This window comes from Budorcas taxicolor, chromosome 10, assembly GCF_023091745.1.
Source record: "Budorcas taxicolor isolate Tak-1 chromosome 10, Takin1.1, whole genome shotgun sequence".
Classification (NCBI taxonomy): domain Eukaryota; kingdom Metazoa; phylum Chordata; class Mammalia; order Artiodactyla; family Bovidae; genus Budorcas; species Budorcas taxicolor.
This window is the reverse complement of record NC_068919.1, coordinates 58248962-58266550: the sequence shown is the minus strand read 5'-3', so window position 1 is coordinate 58266550 and position 17589 is coordinate 58248962. Positions and strand designations below refer to the sequence as shown.

At 42.4% G+C, this 17589-nt stretch overlaps 1 protein-coding gene across 2 annotated transcripts in view; it reads right to left on the bottom strand.

Moving 5' to 3' along the window:
* GABPB1 (GA binding protein transcription factor subunit beta 1) overlaps positions 1–14861 on the bottom strand; it is a 68368-nt gene extending 53507 nt beyond the window's left edge. The window contains exon 1 of one of the 2 annotated variants that reach the window (XM_052646325.1): positions 14752–14861. The gene's annotated coding sequence lies outside the window, so the exon portion shown is untranslated. Of the gene's footprint in view, positions 1–815; positions 863–14751 lie in introns of those variants that run through there. The other variant, XM_052646326.1, reaches the window with a different exon arrangement.
* Between the last annotated feature and the right edge of the window lie 2728 nt (positions 14862–17589).

The following is a 17589-nucleotide window of genomic DNA, read 5'->3' as shown; positions in this document are numbered from 1 at the left end:
GTATTTTCCATCATTCTGTCTTTTCTACCTTGAAGCGACATCTTGGATAATGGTGTCTGATCTATATTCTAGTTCAAAAATTTTCCTGATGGGTCTGCTGCTGCTGCTAAGTCGCTTCAGTCGTGTCCGACTCTGTGCAACCCCAGAGACGGCAGCCCACCAGGCTCCCCCATCCCTGGGATTCTGCAGGCAAGAACACTGGAGTGGGTTGCCATTTCCTTCTCCAATGCATGAAAGTGAAGAGTGAAAAGTGAAAGTGAAGTCGCTCAGTCATGTCCGACTCTTACCGACCCCATGGACTGCAGCCTACCAGGCTCCTCTGTCCATGGGATTTTCCAGGCGAGAGTACTGGAGTGGGGTGCCATTGCCCTCTCCCCCTGATGGGTCTAACCTGCTGCAAACTGCACCATTAAGTTTTTAATTCATTTACTCTATTTATTTCCAGTAGTTGTATTTGTTATTTTCAAATCTACAATGACATTTTTTTCTGCTTCCTCTCTTCAGATGTGTTATTTCTGTGAACATAGTAATTATGGTTGTTTAACCCGTATTTTCTAATTCTAATATATGATGCCTATGACAATCTTTTTCTGCTGTCTCTCATTTCCACTGGTTCTTGCTCATGTTTGTCTGCGTGTACGGTTGGTTATCTTTGACTGTGTGCCTGTCAGTGTCCTTCATGAATTATTTTGGGGAGGCCTAACATGACGGAACGTTACTCAAAGGAACATTTCTATTTGTTTCTGCAAAACACCAAAGGGACAGTACCAGTCAGGGACCAATCCAAATAAAGTTATAAATTAAGGTGCCCTTACCTCACTAGGCTGGGGTCACAATTTTGTAGTTTTTTTTTCTCCTGTTCTGCTCAGTACCAAGACAACTTGCCGTGAAGTCCTTTGATATTTGACTGGGAAGTAGGCAATGGATGAAAGGGGTTCAAGGATTTGCTCTGGTCCATCCTTCCCTCTCAGAAGTAGACACACAGGTTCAAGCCTAATAACGACAGATCTCTTATATGACTCTTACATAGATAAGCTCTGAGTGTTTGATTTCTGTCCATCTCATCCCACAAAGCTGATGAATGGAAATCCTAAATTTCTTGATATTAGCAAATACACTCGGGGAAAAGTGGCTTCAGTTCTGTAGGTACTCTGCTAACCTCCCTTGGTTTAGGCTTTCTTCTAGAATCTGACTTACCAGATTCCACTATCTCCCCAGTTCTTCAAAGCTCTTAAGGTAGTGCTTTACATGTCATATGCAGCATCTTCAGTTGTTCCTAAAAAGAGGGCTGGTTTAAATAATCTATCCCACCACTACCCAGATGCCAAGATATATTTCAAAGTAAAGTTTACACGTCTTCCTGATGTTGTGTTAGTCGTTCAGTCGTGTCTGACTCTTGGGACACCATGGACCATGGACCACCATGCTCCTCTGTCCATGGAATTCTCCAGGCAAGTATACTGGAGTGGGTTGCCATTTCCTTCTCCACTTACTGATCTATCAGAGGTCAATGTACAAGAAAAAAAAGAGGAGTCAAAGATAACAACTAAGCTTTTAGCCTGAACAACTTGGTGAAAAATAGGATTATTTACTGAAATAAAGGTGTCAAAGTGGGATAGGGTAGGTCAGATGTTAAGGAGGTTGGCCACGGACTGTTAAAGTCTGAGATGCTTTAGCTAGATTTTAAGTTTCTTATGGGTAGAGACAAGACTTTCTTTTACTGTCATTTGAATGCATAACTACTTTAGAATAGTGCAACATACAAAGTGGTTATTTAACTAGGCAAGAGTTTCTCCATATTTAGCAGCAACCCTACTCTCCACCCTAAGATACCAGTAGCAACCCCCCAACTCTGTTTCACATCAAAAAATTTCTCTAGCTTTTGCAAAATCACTCCGATTGAGAACCACTAATTAAATGCTTCTTCAGGTTAATTTCTTTACACTATGCTATCACCATTCTTTCCACCACTGTCCACTCAACTGGACACAAAGATATATAAGAGGTAAGAGTCAATCCAAGCCAAAACTGTAGCCAAGCCCAATTCAGCATTTCTCAAATTGGGTTTCCCAAAGCTCCAAAGGTCTGCAGTACTGAGAAAAACAGGGAGTGAAGGGGTAAGTAGTACAGGTTGGAGGCTACCAAACAGTTTCACCCTCACTCAAACAAGACCATCTCTGGGGGCTCCCCTGGAAGTCTAGTGGTTAAGACTCTATGCTTACTGCAGGGGGCAAGGATTCAATCCCTGGTTGGGGAATTAAGATCTTGCATGCCAGATCCCACGTCACAGGCAGTTAAAAAAAAAAAAACTCCGTTACATGATCCTATATAACATTATATTTTTAAAAGAAAACTACTGACAGTATAACATCTTCTCGTCAGATATAAAATGGTTAAAATTTTAAATCTCAAGCAAGAATTACTTAACAGCTCTTTTTTATTGCTATTCCACACCCAAATCCTTGTTAACATAAACCCAGAAAAGAACTACTAATACATTTGCAAGTCCTGGCATGTTATGTGATTTATCTATGCTCCCCTTTTATTTTTTTGACAGTAGCCAAATAGAAATCAAGTAAAATTCATATGGATAAATCAGGGCCTCCAAAATCAGATTCTGAACTATAACTCATCCAAGAAAGTTTAAATCTAAAATTATACAGCAAGTTTGTTCTAAGCAGCACCCATGCATTTCATGACTCCTTTCCTCCATTAGGTTAAAACCTCTTGAGTTACTCCTCAATGCACCATATTTTAAAAAAAAACTGTATGCTCTACTATAAAGTTCCCTAACTCAGTTTTAATATTGTTTTAAATATTACAATTTCAACTACCCTAAAGATCACGTCTTGATTCCAGCTTGTGCTTTATCCAGCCCAGCGTTTCTCATGATGTACTCTGCATATAAGTTAAGTAAGCAGGGTGACAATATACATCCTTGACATACTCCTTTTCCTATTAGGAACCAGTCTGTTGTTCCATGTCCAGTTCTAACTGTTGCTTCCTGACCTGCATACAGATTTCTCAAAAGGCAGGTCAGGCGGTCTGGTATTCCCACTTCTTATTTAACTTATATGCAGAGTACATCATGAGAAACTTAAGTAACTTCTATGCAGTACATCACAATGGCACCCCACTCCAGTACTCTCGCCTGGGAAATCCCATGGACGGAGGAGCCTGGTGGGCTGCAGCCCATGGGGTCCCGAAGAGTCGGACACAACTGAGCGACTTCACTTTCACTTTTCACTTTCATGCATTGGAGAAGGAAAGGGCAACCCACTCCAGTGCTCTTGCCTGCAGAATCCCAGGGACGTGGAAGCCTGGTGGGCTGCCATCTCTGGGGCTGCACAGAGTCGGACACGACTGAAGCGACTTAGCAGCAGCAGCAGCAGCAGCAGCAGCAGCAGCAGCAGCAGCAGCAGCAGCACATCATGAGAAACACTGGGCTGGATGAAGCAGAAGCTGGAATCAAGATTGCTGAAAGAAATATAAATAAACTTAGACATGCAGATGACACCACTCTTATGGCAGAAAGTGAAGAAGAATTAAAGAGCCTCTTGATGAAAGTGAAAGAGGAGAGTGAAAAAGTTGGCTTAAAGCTCAACATTCAGAAAACAAAGATCATGGTATCCGGTCCCATCACTTCATGGTAAATAGGTGGGGAAACAGTGGCTGACTTTATTTTGGGGGGGCTCCAAAGTCACTGCAGATGGTGGCCACAGCCATGAAATTAAAAGACACTTACTCCTTGGAAGGAAAGTTATGACCAACCTAGACAGCATATTAAAAAGCAGAGATATTACTTTGCCAGCAAAGCTATGGTTTTTCCAGTAGTCATCTATGGATGTGAGACTTGGACTATAAAGAAAGCTGAGAACAGAAGAATTGATGCTTTTGAACTGTGGTGTTGGAGAAGACTCTTGAGAGACCCTTGGACTGCAAGGAGATCCAACCAGTCCATCCTAAAAGAGATCAGACTTGAGTGTTCATTGGAAGGACTGATGCTGAAGCTGAAACTCCAATACTTTGGCCACCTGATGTGAAGAGCTGACTCATTGGAAAAGACCCTGATGCTGGGAAAGATTGAAGGCAAGAGGAGAAGGGGACGACAGAGGATGAGATGGTTGGATGGCATCATCAACTCAACAGACATCAGTCTGCGCAAACTCCGGGAGTTGGTGATAGACAGGGAGGCCCGGCGTGCTGCAGTTCATGGAGTCACAAAGAGTTGGAAATGACTGAGGGACTGAACTGAACTGAAAGATCACTTTCTTATTAAAAAGCCCTTTTTATTGCTTTTAATTTCAGGCATCAAAAGATATAATTGAGTTCGAACTAGGCCAATAAATTTCCTATTTCCCATATAAGCTATCAGATTTACATTCTCTATTGCTCTATCTACATTCTACCTGTGCATACCAAAGTCCCTATTTGACTGTAAAATTATGACATCACTACAAAGCTGTTTTCAAAAAAAACATAATATAAAGGTCTGTAATTGAAGGATAAAAAATGTTTATTGATGACTATTTACTATTCATGTTTAAGACAACCTTGAGTTCTATATCTAAAGAACATAAATTATACAAACACACACATACACACAGGGTTTCCCAGTTGGCTCAATGGTAAAGAATTCACCTGCCAATGCAGGAGCCTCAGGAGATGTGGGTTCGATCCTTGGGTCGGGAAGATATCCTGAAGGAGAAAATCACAACCCACTCCAGTATTCTTGCTGGAATAATACCCTGAACAGAGGAGTCTGGTGGGCTACGGTCCATGGGGTCACAGACAGTGAAACACAACTGAGTGACTAGGCAGCCACACACATATACACACAAAATTACAGATGAGTAAAAGCACTCATCAACTGGCCTGACCAGAACTTCTCATGCACATGCCAAAACCTAGTCTTCCTCTTGCTTCACTGGTAACTCTTTTCCTCCCAAATTGGAGAATCTGTGAGCTATCCTCAATTACTCCCTCTCCCTCTTGACTCTACATACAGCAAATCATCAAGTCTATAGGAGCTACTTTATTTCTTCTTTGCTCTTCTGTTTTCAATAGTTCAAAAATTCAAAACATAGAAATGTATACACTGAAGTCTCAATAGAAACATTTATGCTATCCCCGTCTTCTCCCCATACACAAATTATTCACCTTTACTAGTTTCATGGATATCCTTCCAATATTTCTACAGTTACCAAATGATTGCATTACTATATACACTTTCTGCACTTGCTTTTCTTAACGCATCCTGAAGATCCTTTCCTATTAGTTCATAGACAGCTTCCTCATTTTCTGTAAAGCTGCTTAGCATGCTGTTGTATGGGTGTTGTATGGATACATCTCAGTTTACTGTAGGTGGACTTTATTGCTATTATAAACTACACTGCAATTAATAACTTTGTAAATGCATCATTTCATTTCATAGAACTGTAAGAAAAATTCCCTGAAGTTGGGCTGCTGGGACAGGGATAAATGCAATGGTAATTATGACAGATACCAAACTGCCTTCAAGTCATTTATTTTTTTAGTTTTCTTCTTTTTTTACAAGTCATTTTAAAACTAGTCCTTTACTCCCCGTTCTCTTTAACATTGCATTCTCGTGTCTGTATTCATCCATTCACCCTTTTACCTTCATTACATTCATTACCACCTGACATTTGTTTACTGTGCCCTCTCTCCCCCAACACTGAATGTCAGCTCCAAGAAAACAGAGACTTTGTCTTCTGTTTTGTTCATTACTGAAACACCAGAGATTGGAATCGTGCCTGGCACAGAGTACTGTTAGGCTGAAGAGGCTTTGACCAGCCAGGAAAAGGAAAAGGAAGAACACATGGAGTCAAGCCTAAGCATGGCATCCTACAGAGCAAATACTATCTTGATGTTAAAAAGTCAAGAATAAGGCTAAAGAGGCAAGGTGTAAAACAGAAAGACTTGAAAGCCAGAAAGCAGAGTTTGGACTTTATCCTGTAGACAATTGAGAGTCGTTCTATGTTTTGAGCAAACGATGATCCATTCAAACATTTATCCAGCACAAGTTCAATTCACTTTGCTTGGCACAGTGGAGAGTGCAAAGGTCAACAGTACATGTTCTCTCTTCAGGCTGCTTAGGTTTAGCAGCAATAGGCTCAAAAAATTTTAGGAAAATTATTCTGGCAGCCATATGCAAGATGGATTGGAAGTTAGAAAGGGCAGGACTTCCCTGGTGGTCCAGCGGCTGACTGCAAGCTCCCGGTGCAGGGGGCCTGGGTTCAATCCCTGATTAGGGCACTAGATTCTACATGCCACAACTAAGACTCAGTGCAGCCAAATAACTAAGTAAATATTTTTAAATAAATAAATAAAGTTAGAAAGGGCAAATAATAGGCAATGCAGAATTCCAAAAATAGAGATCCAGGAAAAATTAACCTAAAGAATAATGCTGGATATTGATGGAATAATGATGGATATAAGAAATAAAGGAGAAACATATCAAAGACGACTTCAAGATTTAAGCATGATGATGATAAAACAAAGAAAAATAAAGTAGGTGGAAGTTGGGTAATAATAAACCAAAAAGAGAATGAAATTCCTTGAGCCTCTCAAAGGAAATACTTGGTAAACCAACTGGAGATACCAACCTGGGGAGGACCCCTGTGGGTCATCAACATATGAAACATGAAGAAGAGACAAAAAGGAGTGAGCACAGAGCCAAGTACTGAGAGGAATGGCAGTGGTAAGAGGATCATGAAACAACGGGGGTTCACAAATGAAGCGACTAGAGGGGGAAAACCAAGATGGCACACTAAGATGAAAGGCAAGGACAGGAGAGGTTATGAAGCCTAAGTGGGAGTCAACAGTAACACATACACACTGACTGAATAAAACCAGGATGAAACCAATACCACTGGGAAGGATGTCCCTTGAAGCAACAGTCTGAATATGTCACATTCATATGTAATGTCATTACAAATGGCAATAATTTAGGGAAGAAGTAGCCAAAGAGCTGAGGGCAGCAATATTTTAACTGTCTTAAAATTTTTGAAATAAAGAAATGAGGAAGATAGCCAAAAACAACAGTAGTTAATAGTCGTTTCTTTTCCTCCTAAAACACAGAAGTCTGTATACACTGCAATATTTGAAGGTAAGGAGAAATCCCTGCAGTTAACGATCAAAGTGATCAAAGGAAAGTTAAGTATGGCAGCAAGATTCCTAGAAAAGCAAGATTCCTCTTCTATTCTGTTTACAAAATAAGGTGACTGGATAGATCTGCCACAGTGACAACATGCAAGCTTGCATTCTATACTCTTTTTCAATTAAATATAAGTCAGTGGTATCTCTTGCGAGAGAAGAAGAAGATACGAAACAACAGCAAAATATCAGATTAATAAAATGACTGTTAAGTAGCAAGGGTCCATTGGATTTGTACAGCATAAATTTATAGTGGCCAAGAAGTTTTCATAATTACCTACCTTCACCCACAAATACACTGCGATCTCTGAGGAAAAACAGGAACTAGATAGGTAGGAAGATTTGACAACAGGAGTCCAGTAAAATATGAAAGGAGTGACTGATGTCAAGTTCAGGCTATATATAATGCCTACAGGAATAAACTAAGGGAGAGAAACAAAGGGTCTCTATGAACAGAACAGATAAAGGAGCACAGGTGGAATAATTGCAAAGATCAAAAGTTCACACAAGCCAGTTAGGATGTAAGAAATCTTTCTAGATCTTTCACTTATATAGTATACTGTTTGCTACATCTAAAAATTTGTGTGTCTCCCCAGCCCTGAATTTTATGTTTAACTCCTAATGCCCAAAGTGATGGTATTAGGAAGGAGTCTTTGGAAGGTGCAGTCAGATCACGAGTGAGATGAATGTCCTCATAAAGAGAGACCTGAGAAGGGTCCCTTTGCACCTTCCACCATAGAAGGATACAATAGAGAAGTCTGCAATCTGAAAGAGGGCCCTTACCAGAGCCCAGTGATGTAGCACCTTGATCTTGGACCTCCTATACATGCTTTAATATTAAAAATGTTGTAATAGTAAAATAAAATAGGACTCAAAATTAAGTTAATTCCACAGGTTCCTTAACTGCAATTCCAAAAGCCAAAAAAAAGCTGTGAAACCCAAAATAACTTATTTGGCAGTAACACCTTACCTAAACTGACATTAAGTTATTTATAGTCTTTACTTACCCCACTTGGTGTAAAGGTTCATACATTTTGCAGCAGAAATAGTAACTTGTTTGAAGAAGGCTACTGCACTAACCGTTGAAAGGTTACTAACACTACCTTAGCTATATACAAAAAATTCTTCCTGGGTGGCTCAGATGGTAAAGAATCCGCCTGCAATGGCAAGACCTAAGTTCAATCCCTGGGTTGGAACGATCTCCTGGAGGAGGGAATGGCAACCCACTCCAGTATTCCTACCTGGAAAATTCCCATGGACAGAGATGCCTGGCAGGTTACAGTCCATGGGGTCACAAAGTGTCGGATGCAGCTAAAAGCACACAGCACATTAGACCCCCAAGGGTTTTAGTAGACCATGATCCTACAATAATTGCTAAGGTTTATTGAACTTGCCTGGAGAATCCCAGGGACAGGGGAGCCTGGTGGGCTGCGGTCTATGGGGTCGCACAGAGTCGGACACGACTGAAGCGACTTAGCAGCAGCAGCAGCAGCAGGGCTTCCCAGGTAGCTCAGCTGGTAAAGAATCCACCTGCAATGCAGGAAACCCCGGTTCGATTCCTGAGTCAGGAAGATCCCCTGGAAAAGGGATAGGTTACCCACTCTAGTATTCTTAGGTTTCTATGGTGGCTCAGATGGTAAAGAATCTACATGCCAATGCGGGAGACCTGAGTTGGGAAGATCATCTGGAGGAGGGCATGGCAACCCATTCCAGTATTCTTGCCTGGAGAATTCCATGGATAGAGAAGCCTGGTGGGCTACAGTTCATGGGGTTGCAAAGAGTCATACACAACTGACTGACTAAGCACAGCACTGAGCTATTAAGTATGTGTCATACACTTTCTCGTCAATTTATACGTTACTTAGAAGGAAAGTTATGACCAATCTAGACAGTATATTAAAAAGCAGACATTACTGTGTCAACAAAGGACCATCTAGTCGAGGCTATGGTTTTTCCAGTGGTCATATAGGAATGTGAGAGTTGGACTATAAAGAAAGCTGAGCGCCGAAAAATTGATGCTTTTGAACTGTGGTGTTGGAGAAGACTCTTGAGAGTCCCTTGGAATGCAAGGAGATCCAACCAGTCCATCCAAAAGGAGATCACTCCTGGGTGTTCATTGGTAGGACTGATTTTGAAGCTGAAACTCCAATCCTTTGGTCACCTGATGTGAAGAGCTGACTCATTTGAAAAGACCCTGATGCTGGGAAAGATTGAGGGCAGGAGGAGAAGGGGAACACAGAGGATGAGATGGTTGGATGGCATCACCGACTCAGTGGACATGGGTTTGGGTGGACTCAAGGAGTTAGTGATGGACAGGGAGGCCTGGCATGCTGCAGTTCATGGGGTCGCTAAGAGTCGGACACAACTAAGCGACTGAACTGAACTGAACTCATTTAATCCTTCCAAGCACCATGAGTTAAGTATTGCAATTATTTGAATTGCACAAAGAAGGAAAGTAAAGCAGATTAGGCAAGTTGCCTAAAGTCACAGAGCTAGGGAGTGACTGACTAGGGATGAACACAATATTTAAAATATTACACATAAGGTGAAAAAAAAACAAAATACAGAACTGATTAGGTAGGGTGGCAAGAATCAGTGGTGTTTCTCTCTATTCAATTAATATATTAGAGTGGTAAGGAATCAAACAAATACAGAACACTTCATGCACTTTCAAATACTCATTTATGTGCAGTTCCTTAGTCAACTTGCATAAATTGCACAGTGTAAAATTCAAACTCAGCTTATGCTAGTATCTTTAATTTTTATTGAAACATAACCATAATCCTTTTAATCCCAAGAGATACATAATAATACAAATTCACTGTATGAGTTAGAAAATTTGTGTAAGTAAAAAGAAAATAGTCTTCTATAAAATTACACACAGAAATAATCACTTAACAGTTTGGCAATTTCCTTCCAGATGTCAACACACCTGTTATTTAATCAAAATAAAATCATATTTTTAAATTTACTTTTTTTTATTTAACATACACCAAAACATAATTTCATTTTTTTACATTCTTATGGCTGAGCAGTAAAGATTCTGCCTTCCATTGCAGGAGAAGCAAGTTTGACCCCTGGGTCAGGAAGATCCTCTGGAGAAGGAAATGGCAACCCACTCCAGTATTCTTGCCTGAGAAATCTCATGGATAGAGCAGGCTGGCGGGCTATGAGTTGGACACAACTTAGCGACTAACAACAACAAAGCATTAAAAAAATGGCTAGGCAGTACCCCCACGGAAGGAATGTATCATAATTCTGTGAAACATCTAAGTTGTTTACAATTTCACAGCACAGGACTGCTTGTAACCAAGTCTGTGTTCTACCAGTTACTAATTCTGCTAACTTGGGCAAGCTACCTAATAATTTCTCTATACCTCGATTTTCTCTTATGAAAAATGGGGAGAGCATTATTTACTATATATGATTAATGTGGGGAAGGAATCAAATGTGTTAATATGCAGCTTTTATTATCAACAGTGCTGCAACTGGTTGTAAACAGCTACCGATTTATTGGTGTATTTCTGTTACACCAAAATAAATACCAAAACAAATTCACTTAAAATTTCCACATCAGAAGGTATGCCCATTTTTCAGGCTTTGAATATGCCAAACTACAGCTGGGTTTAAAAAACCCTCATTAAATAGTTCTCTCATTTAATACTCATTTTTCCTTATCCAAGAAAATGAAAACTATGATCCACTTAAGCTAACTTGTTTCAATTAGCTTTTGCCCTTCCACTTTCGTACCTGCAAACCTACACATATTTGTAAACTCTCAGTCCATAGGGAACTTAACGAAACCTGGCCGAAATCCTGATTCGGCTCACCATTTCCCCTTCTCTTGAATTCCTAACTTGAATGCCCATCAGTGGAAGGCGACAGCCTGCCACCAGAAACAACCCATTATACTGTTGTTTTGAGGAATTTTTCTTCGAGGAATGTTGAAATCTGCCTTCTTCTAATTTCTACCCCTTGCTCCTAGTTCTTACTGGTCAAATCAAACCTGATTGTTCTATGTGACAGAATAGATGAGCTTCTCTTTTTTGGGCCAAAGATCACAGTTTTTCAACTTTTCCTCCCTTCCATTTCCCTCCACAATCAAAATTCTCTGGCCATGCTCTATAGTTGGGTGGTTTTTAAACTTGATTGTTTATCATCTAAAGAATGTGAGAAAAACAAGAGTGGTCCAGTTCCTATCCTACTTAAGCTTGGGCCTCCATAGGTCTTTTTAATGAGCTCTCCAGCTGATTCTGATACAAAGTTTCAGCACTGATCCAAGATCCCACTTACAATAGGATAGTATGCTATTTGAAATGATATCCCAGCTATAACACAACCAGTACAAAGTAAAGTGGGGCTGACACCTTGCTCTTCAAAATGGCATTTACTTTTTAAAAATTTTTAAGTGTTCATTCATATTAAACGTACAATCAGTTAAAATGATTAAGTCCTTTCCACACTATTTGTGCATTAGCACCTTGGGCCCTAACAGCCAACCTTTATAATCATCCCCATTAAAAGGTTAAGAGAGCTAGGGCTAAGAATTTTAGGTTTCTATTTCTAAATGGACCAATGGCCTTACAGGTGGATTTACTTTCAGTGGGGATCACTTCATGGTCAAGCCTCTAACATTATGGACATACTTAGCCCAAATAAAACTGCATTAGCCCACCAATGTCTGAACAGGACAGTTGGCTGCACCAAAGTATCTTCTCTGTGCAGACCACTGTTGTCAACATTGTGAACACACAGGCCCTAATACTAACACTAATAAACTCACCAGAGTGCCTGATGCAACAAACATCTTCAGAAAAAGTTAAATATACTAATTAAAGCTGTCCTGAGGTAGACACATTAGTGCTACAGAAACATGATTACTAGTTGGAAAGCTCAGGGACCAAAGAAATGACTCACTGGAAAACTAAGTTGCCCTGAACTTAAAGGTTTTGTTTCAGTTTGCTTATTAGTATTTGCAGAGAGAAGAGATGGAGCCTAGCTACACTCAACCTGCTTGCAAAGGGGTACGGCACCCTCGTAATTAATTCATGAGTGAAAACTTTCTCGCAGTGACTCCCGAACCCCTCACAACTTGTTTGTTTTACCTGCCATTTCTAACTTAAGGTACTCAAGGGCCAAAAAAAAAGTCCACTCTATAGACGATGAGCTCATCATAAATATATCTAGAGCTGAGGGTAGGGAGTACGGCTCAAAATCCAATCTGATATTTATTTTCACGTGAATAGCAAACATCAAAAATATACCTGGCATTTTCTAGCAGTTACATGAAGACAGACCAGATGCTTCCTGTTGATGGAACAGGAGAGAACTACAGACTAACAGAATCAGACTAAAGTTCACAAAACAACCAGAAGCTTCACTTCAGAAACATTAAACCAAAGCAGGTATGGCTTTGAGTGTTCACACATTTACAACTGTCCTCCAACCTACAACACCCAGACTGATTCAGAAACAGATAACTCATGAACTCAGAGTTAACTCTACATTTGCATATGCATTACAATGCAAAAGCAGTTTCACCAAAGGTTTCACTGCAGGACTCCTTTTTAAGCTGGCACTCCGATAGTACTTTGAAGTGTTCGACTTCAGAAATTACATCTACACACAAGTTTTCACAAGCAAATTTAACATGGGATTTGTGTTTTACCTGTGTACATCATTAAAATAAGTTGTTAAGTTTAATCACTTAAATTTTTTTTCAAATATTCTGAGTCTAAAATCATACGCAGATTATGCAATCTTTATTCATGATGTTTATGTATCTAAATCCCAAATTGAAAAGAAGCTAGAGCTCAAGAAAAAAGCACAGGAAACAACCCTCTTATCCATATTTTTTAAATGTGTCTTTTACAATAATATCCTGATTTGATCTGAATGATGAGAGCAGGATAGAAATGACACATTTTTCAGCTTTTGAAAAAAGGCATGAGTATACAGTAGCGTTTACCAGCGGTTACATGATGTGATACCACAACAAACTGAACGCAGAAGTAGGTTCACGAATCCAGCTATCTTCTGTTAAACTAGACATTCAAAAGACATAGAAATGCAAAACAATGTCACTCTTGCCTAAAATATCACTGGCGTTAACATGCAGTAGACTTTTATTTTGTTTTTGTGGGAAAATAAATACTCCAAGAGAAAAAGTTAAGGAAAAAAAAAAAAACAAAGCCATCTTTCGTTTCCTTAAATTCAAAATCTGAGCCTGAAAGTGGAAGTGTCAAGGTCGATGGTTACATGTCAGTGAGAAGAAATTTAAAGCAAGCTGGGTGGGTCTCTGTGTGGAAAAAAAAGACTATCTGCAAAAAGAACTTCTGGCCACTAACTTCTGCATAATCAACTATGGTGCTTTACCTCTGGGATGGCAAGTTACTGCACTCATTACCCCAAACCATTTTCCAGATAAAAACTGCACTTCACAAAAGTAACTTGCCTGAATCGAGACAGCAAATCAGTGTCCAGAGAGAACATTTAAGATATTTCCACATTACCAAGCCCCCTTCAGAAGTACTGTGGTCTCTGCCCCTCCTTTGAACAGATGTCTCCACGCCACAGTCCAATCAGGTTTTAAGCAAGAGTCTGTGTACTGAAAACAGGCTTCAAGTGGGAAAACACACACAAAGCAGGCCTATATCATTCCTTTGGTTTCAGTTTTCACGATGCACCCTCGAGGCTAGGCACGCTGGTTCAACATGGTAGGAGAGCTTCAACGAAAACACACTAAAAACACACTGATTGTGCCGAGACAGAAATGACCTGGCAAGATTCTCAACTTCGTCCCGGAGGCCGTGCACCCGCAGATGCCGGCGGGCAAATGCCAAGAAAAGTCCCCAGCATCCAGAGCAGCTGGCTTCCTCCCTCAGGAACTCGAGTCCCCGAGGCCGAGGCAGTCGCCGCGGCGGACCCGCACGGGACCAGCTGGGCGCTCCCGTTAACCCTGTCCGGGCCGGCCAAGCCGGCTGCTCCCGCTGCGGCCCGAGCGCCTCCAGGCCCCGCGGCCCGAACAGCACAGCGCGCCCGAGGCCGGCCGCCCCCACCGACCCTTCCCCGCTCCGGCTGGGCGGTCGGGAGGCCCAGACAAAGAGAGCGGCGGCTCCCGGGGCGGCAGCGCCAAGGCCGTAACGCGCCAGCCTGCCTCGCCCGCCCACCGCCTGCCACTCGGCGGCCGCAGTTCCCGCAGCCCTGGCCCGACCCTATCCCGCTCCGGGCCCGCCGCTCGGGACTGGCCCGGCGGAGAGCCGCGGGGAGGCCGTGGTGCGCCGGGGCCGACGAGGGGGCGGCGGCCGCCACCATGTCTGCCCGCCCCTCCCAGAAGCGGGGTGCCAGCGGACAAAGCGCGGCGGCGGCGCGGGCGGAGCGGGGACCCAGGCCCACCCCGCCGACCCCCGCGGAATAAGCGGGGCCAGGAGCCCCGGAAACCCGGCGCCTTAATGCAATAAACAGGAAATCGCGGGGATGATCTGGGTTCCGGGGGAAGTGGAATTATTTTTTACCAGCGAAGAGATCAACTTCCACATCCGGTGGTAACAGGGCCCTACACAGACCCGCACTGACCTGGAAAAGCTTCGGGAGCGGCGACGGGGGAGCAGCAGGAGGTGGTTCGGGGACCCGAGGCGCCTCGTACCCTGCCGGGCTGACGCGGCCCCGCTAAACACAAAGCGCTTCAGCTGCACAGGGCGCTATTTTCCGAAAATGCCGCGTCTGGTCGGCGCCCAAAATCCCCACCGAAAAGTCCCCCGTGCTGCGCGCGGAGGGACACATGGTGTGCGAGTGAGTCAAAGCTCCCAGCATCCCTCCCAGACCCGGCCCTCGGCAACTCTTCGCCTGAGCCTTTCCGCCCCTGCCCTAGTTAGCAGATCCCCCTCCCACCCACTCTCCGATCCCTTTCCGGCGGGAGAAAAGTGCGAAAGGGTCTGATTTTTGTTTTTAACGAAGAGGAGGGAAATAAGCCATTTCTACAGCTTCAGCCACACAAAGAAACCGGCGGAATGATCCCTCTTGGCGACCGCAAGTCCCGGCTCGCCCAGCGCCTGCGCGGCACGGGGGTGGGAGCTGCGGCCGGCCATGTGCGCGGCGGAGCTGCGGGCTGGCCCCGCAGCCTGCGCGCTCGTTTCTGTGGGGCTAGGAGTGGGAGGCTGAAGTTCGTGTGCTAACCTTATCTCTCTGGCATGAGCGCTGAGATGAAAACACGTGTTCCTGTAGCTCCCTCCCTCCTTTTTAAACACTGTGGTGGTTCCTTATACTTCGTAGACCCTAGTAACTGCTCGCTGAATTCCCTTGAATTACTGTCAACTCAGAGGTAGAAGTCTTGTTTTACCTGGTTTGGGGTGTTAAGGTTTTTGTTGCATTTTATTAAGAAAGTAGCAAAAGTTTATTTGAGGGAGCTTACCTGGCAGCCCAGTGATTAGCACTTTGCACGCTTCGGCTGTAGGGCGGAGGTTCGATCCCTGGTCAAGTAACTAAGATCCTGCATGCTTCGCGCCCCTTCCCCCCCCAAAAAAAGTTTATTTGAGAATGGTGATTTGCAAAGTAAGAGTCTTGAGTTTAATTTGCTTACGATGGTTAGCTAAGAAACCCATAACATAGATAATCTTCTTAACAGATGAGCCAGGGAGTGACTTTTCCAGTCTTCTAACCTTAACAATTTTTGGCATCTATATCTATGAATTGGGAATATGGGAGAGAGCACCAAGATTTTAATTTAGAAGAGTTTACAAATGAAAAATATATTGCCCACTGATTTAGGGTGGCCTCAGGTAAACAGTCTTTCTGCACTTACCTATTTGTAATATTGATGTAGAGATTTGTCTTCGTGTAACTTACAAAAATGTTGTGCCTAAAATAAAATGAATGACATAGGAGTCGTATTGTTTTTCTTTCTGTTTAATATTTTCAGTGCTGCTTTGGATCCTCACATGCTTTTCTTTAACATTGATTTATCAGAGTAAACATTCAGTTAATGGTTGCAGTAGAATCTTTGCACTCGTTGATCTTACGCTGCAGAATGCGAACAAGTAGATAGACATCATCAGGAGTATAATGAGGGTAAACTGCTGAATGTTGTGAAATTTCATACAGGAGGAATCCCGTGTTTACCTGTGAAGGAGGCATGGCATGTTGCAGGAAAAGCAGTTAGCTTTGGTAAGGGATTTGGGGAGACTTTCCAGACAGAAGTAATAAATGCAAACGTTAGGAGGCAAACGCTAGAAATGGTTGAGTGTGTGGAAGATAGTGCTTTTTCAGAAATGCTTAGAGATGTGTCTGAAGAGGTCTAGTCATAAAAGCTTGAGTGCCATGTGTAGAGCTGAGAGCTTTTGAGACCTAAGAGGAAGATCTTGAAAGATTTTAAGTAGAAGCATAGTAAGATCAGATTTGTATTTTAGATCACTATTAGATAAAAGTCAAAGGCAGAACAGTCTGTGAGAGATTAATGACTTGAACTGAGATGGTGGTAAACAGGAGTGAAAAGTATGACCAAAGATGTTGCTGAGAGCATGGTGATTTGGGTGACTGGATAGGGAATGACAGACGGCCATGTCAAAGATGACTCCCAAGTGTCTTGGAGGAGCAGTCTGAAGGATATCTTCATGGAGATTAGAAACAAGGGAAGAGGAATACATATTAGCGGAGGAAGATGGTTCTGTTTTGACCATGTAGAATTTGAAGTGCTTATGAGTCAACCAAGCAGGTATGTCTAGTAGGTAGTTAGGTATTCTTTCATTTAAGTTGTTTTGCGAAAAACTGTAACTGGCACTGTTCTGCTCATTGGAGGAGATTAAGCAGGGAAAAGACCAACAAGTATCCTGCTCCTGTTTCTGTGGAGGGAACAGACTATAAAGTTTTATAAAAGAAGAGGAAAGATAATACCACAATATCTTTCATGAAGAAAATGAAAGGGTTTTTGGATGAAGCATTTCTCTGGGAGAGAGAGCAGGCAGAATTTTGGAGATTGTTCAGAAATGGCCTCTCTCAGAGCTCCCTGATAGCCTAGTAGCTAGGCTTTACTGAGTGGGCCCAGGTTCAGTCCCTGGTTGGGGAACTGAGATCTTGCAGGCTGCATGGCCTCTAAGAAAATATTCTTTTGAGCTAAGACCGGAATGGGAATAAGTTAGTTGAGGCCAGTATTCGAGACCAAAGGAATAGTAAGGCAAAAATCCCAAGGTGAGAAAGCAAGAAAGGCAGTGTGGCTCAAGTCTAGAGAGCAAAGAAAGGAATAGTAGCAGATGAAGTTTACATCCTTAGTAAGTTTCAGAGCTTTAAAGCCATTGAAGAATTTTAAGGAATAGAGGTTGTTTAGTCACTCAGTCATCTCTAACTCTTGTGACCCCATGGACTGTAGCCTGCCAGGCTCCTCTGTCCATGGGATTTCCCAGGCAAGAATACTGGAGTGGG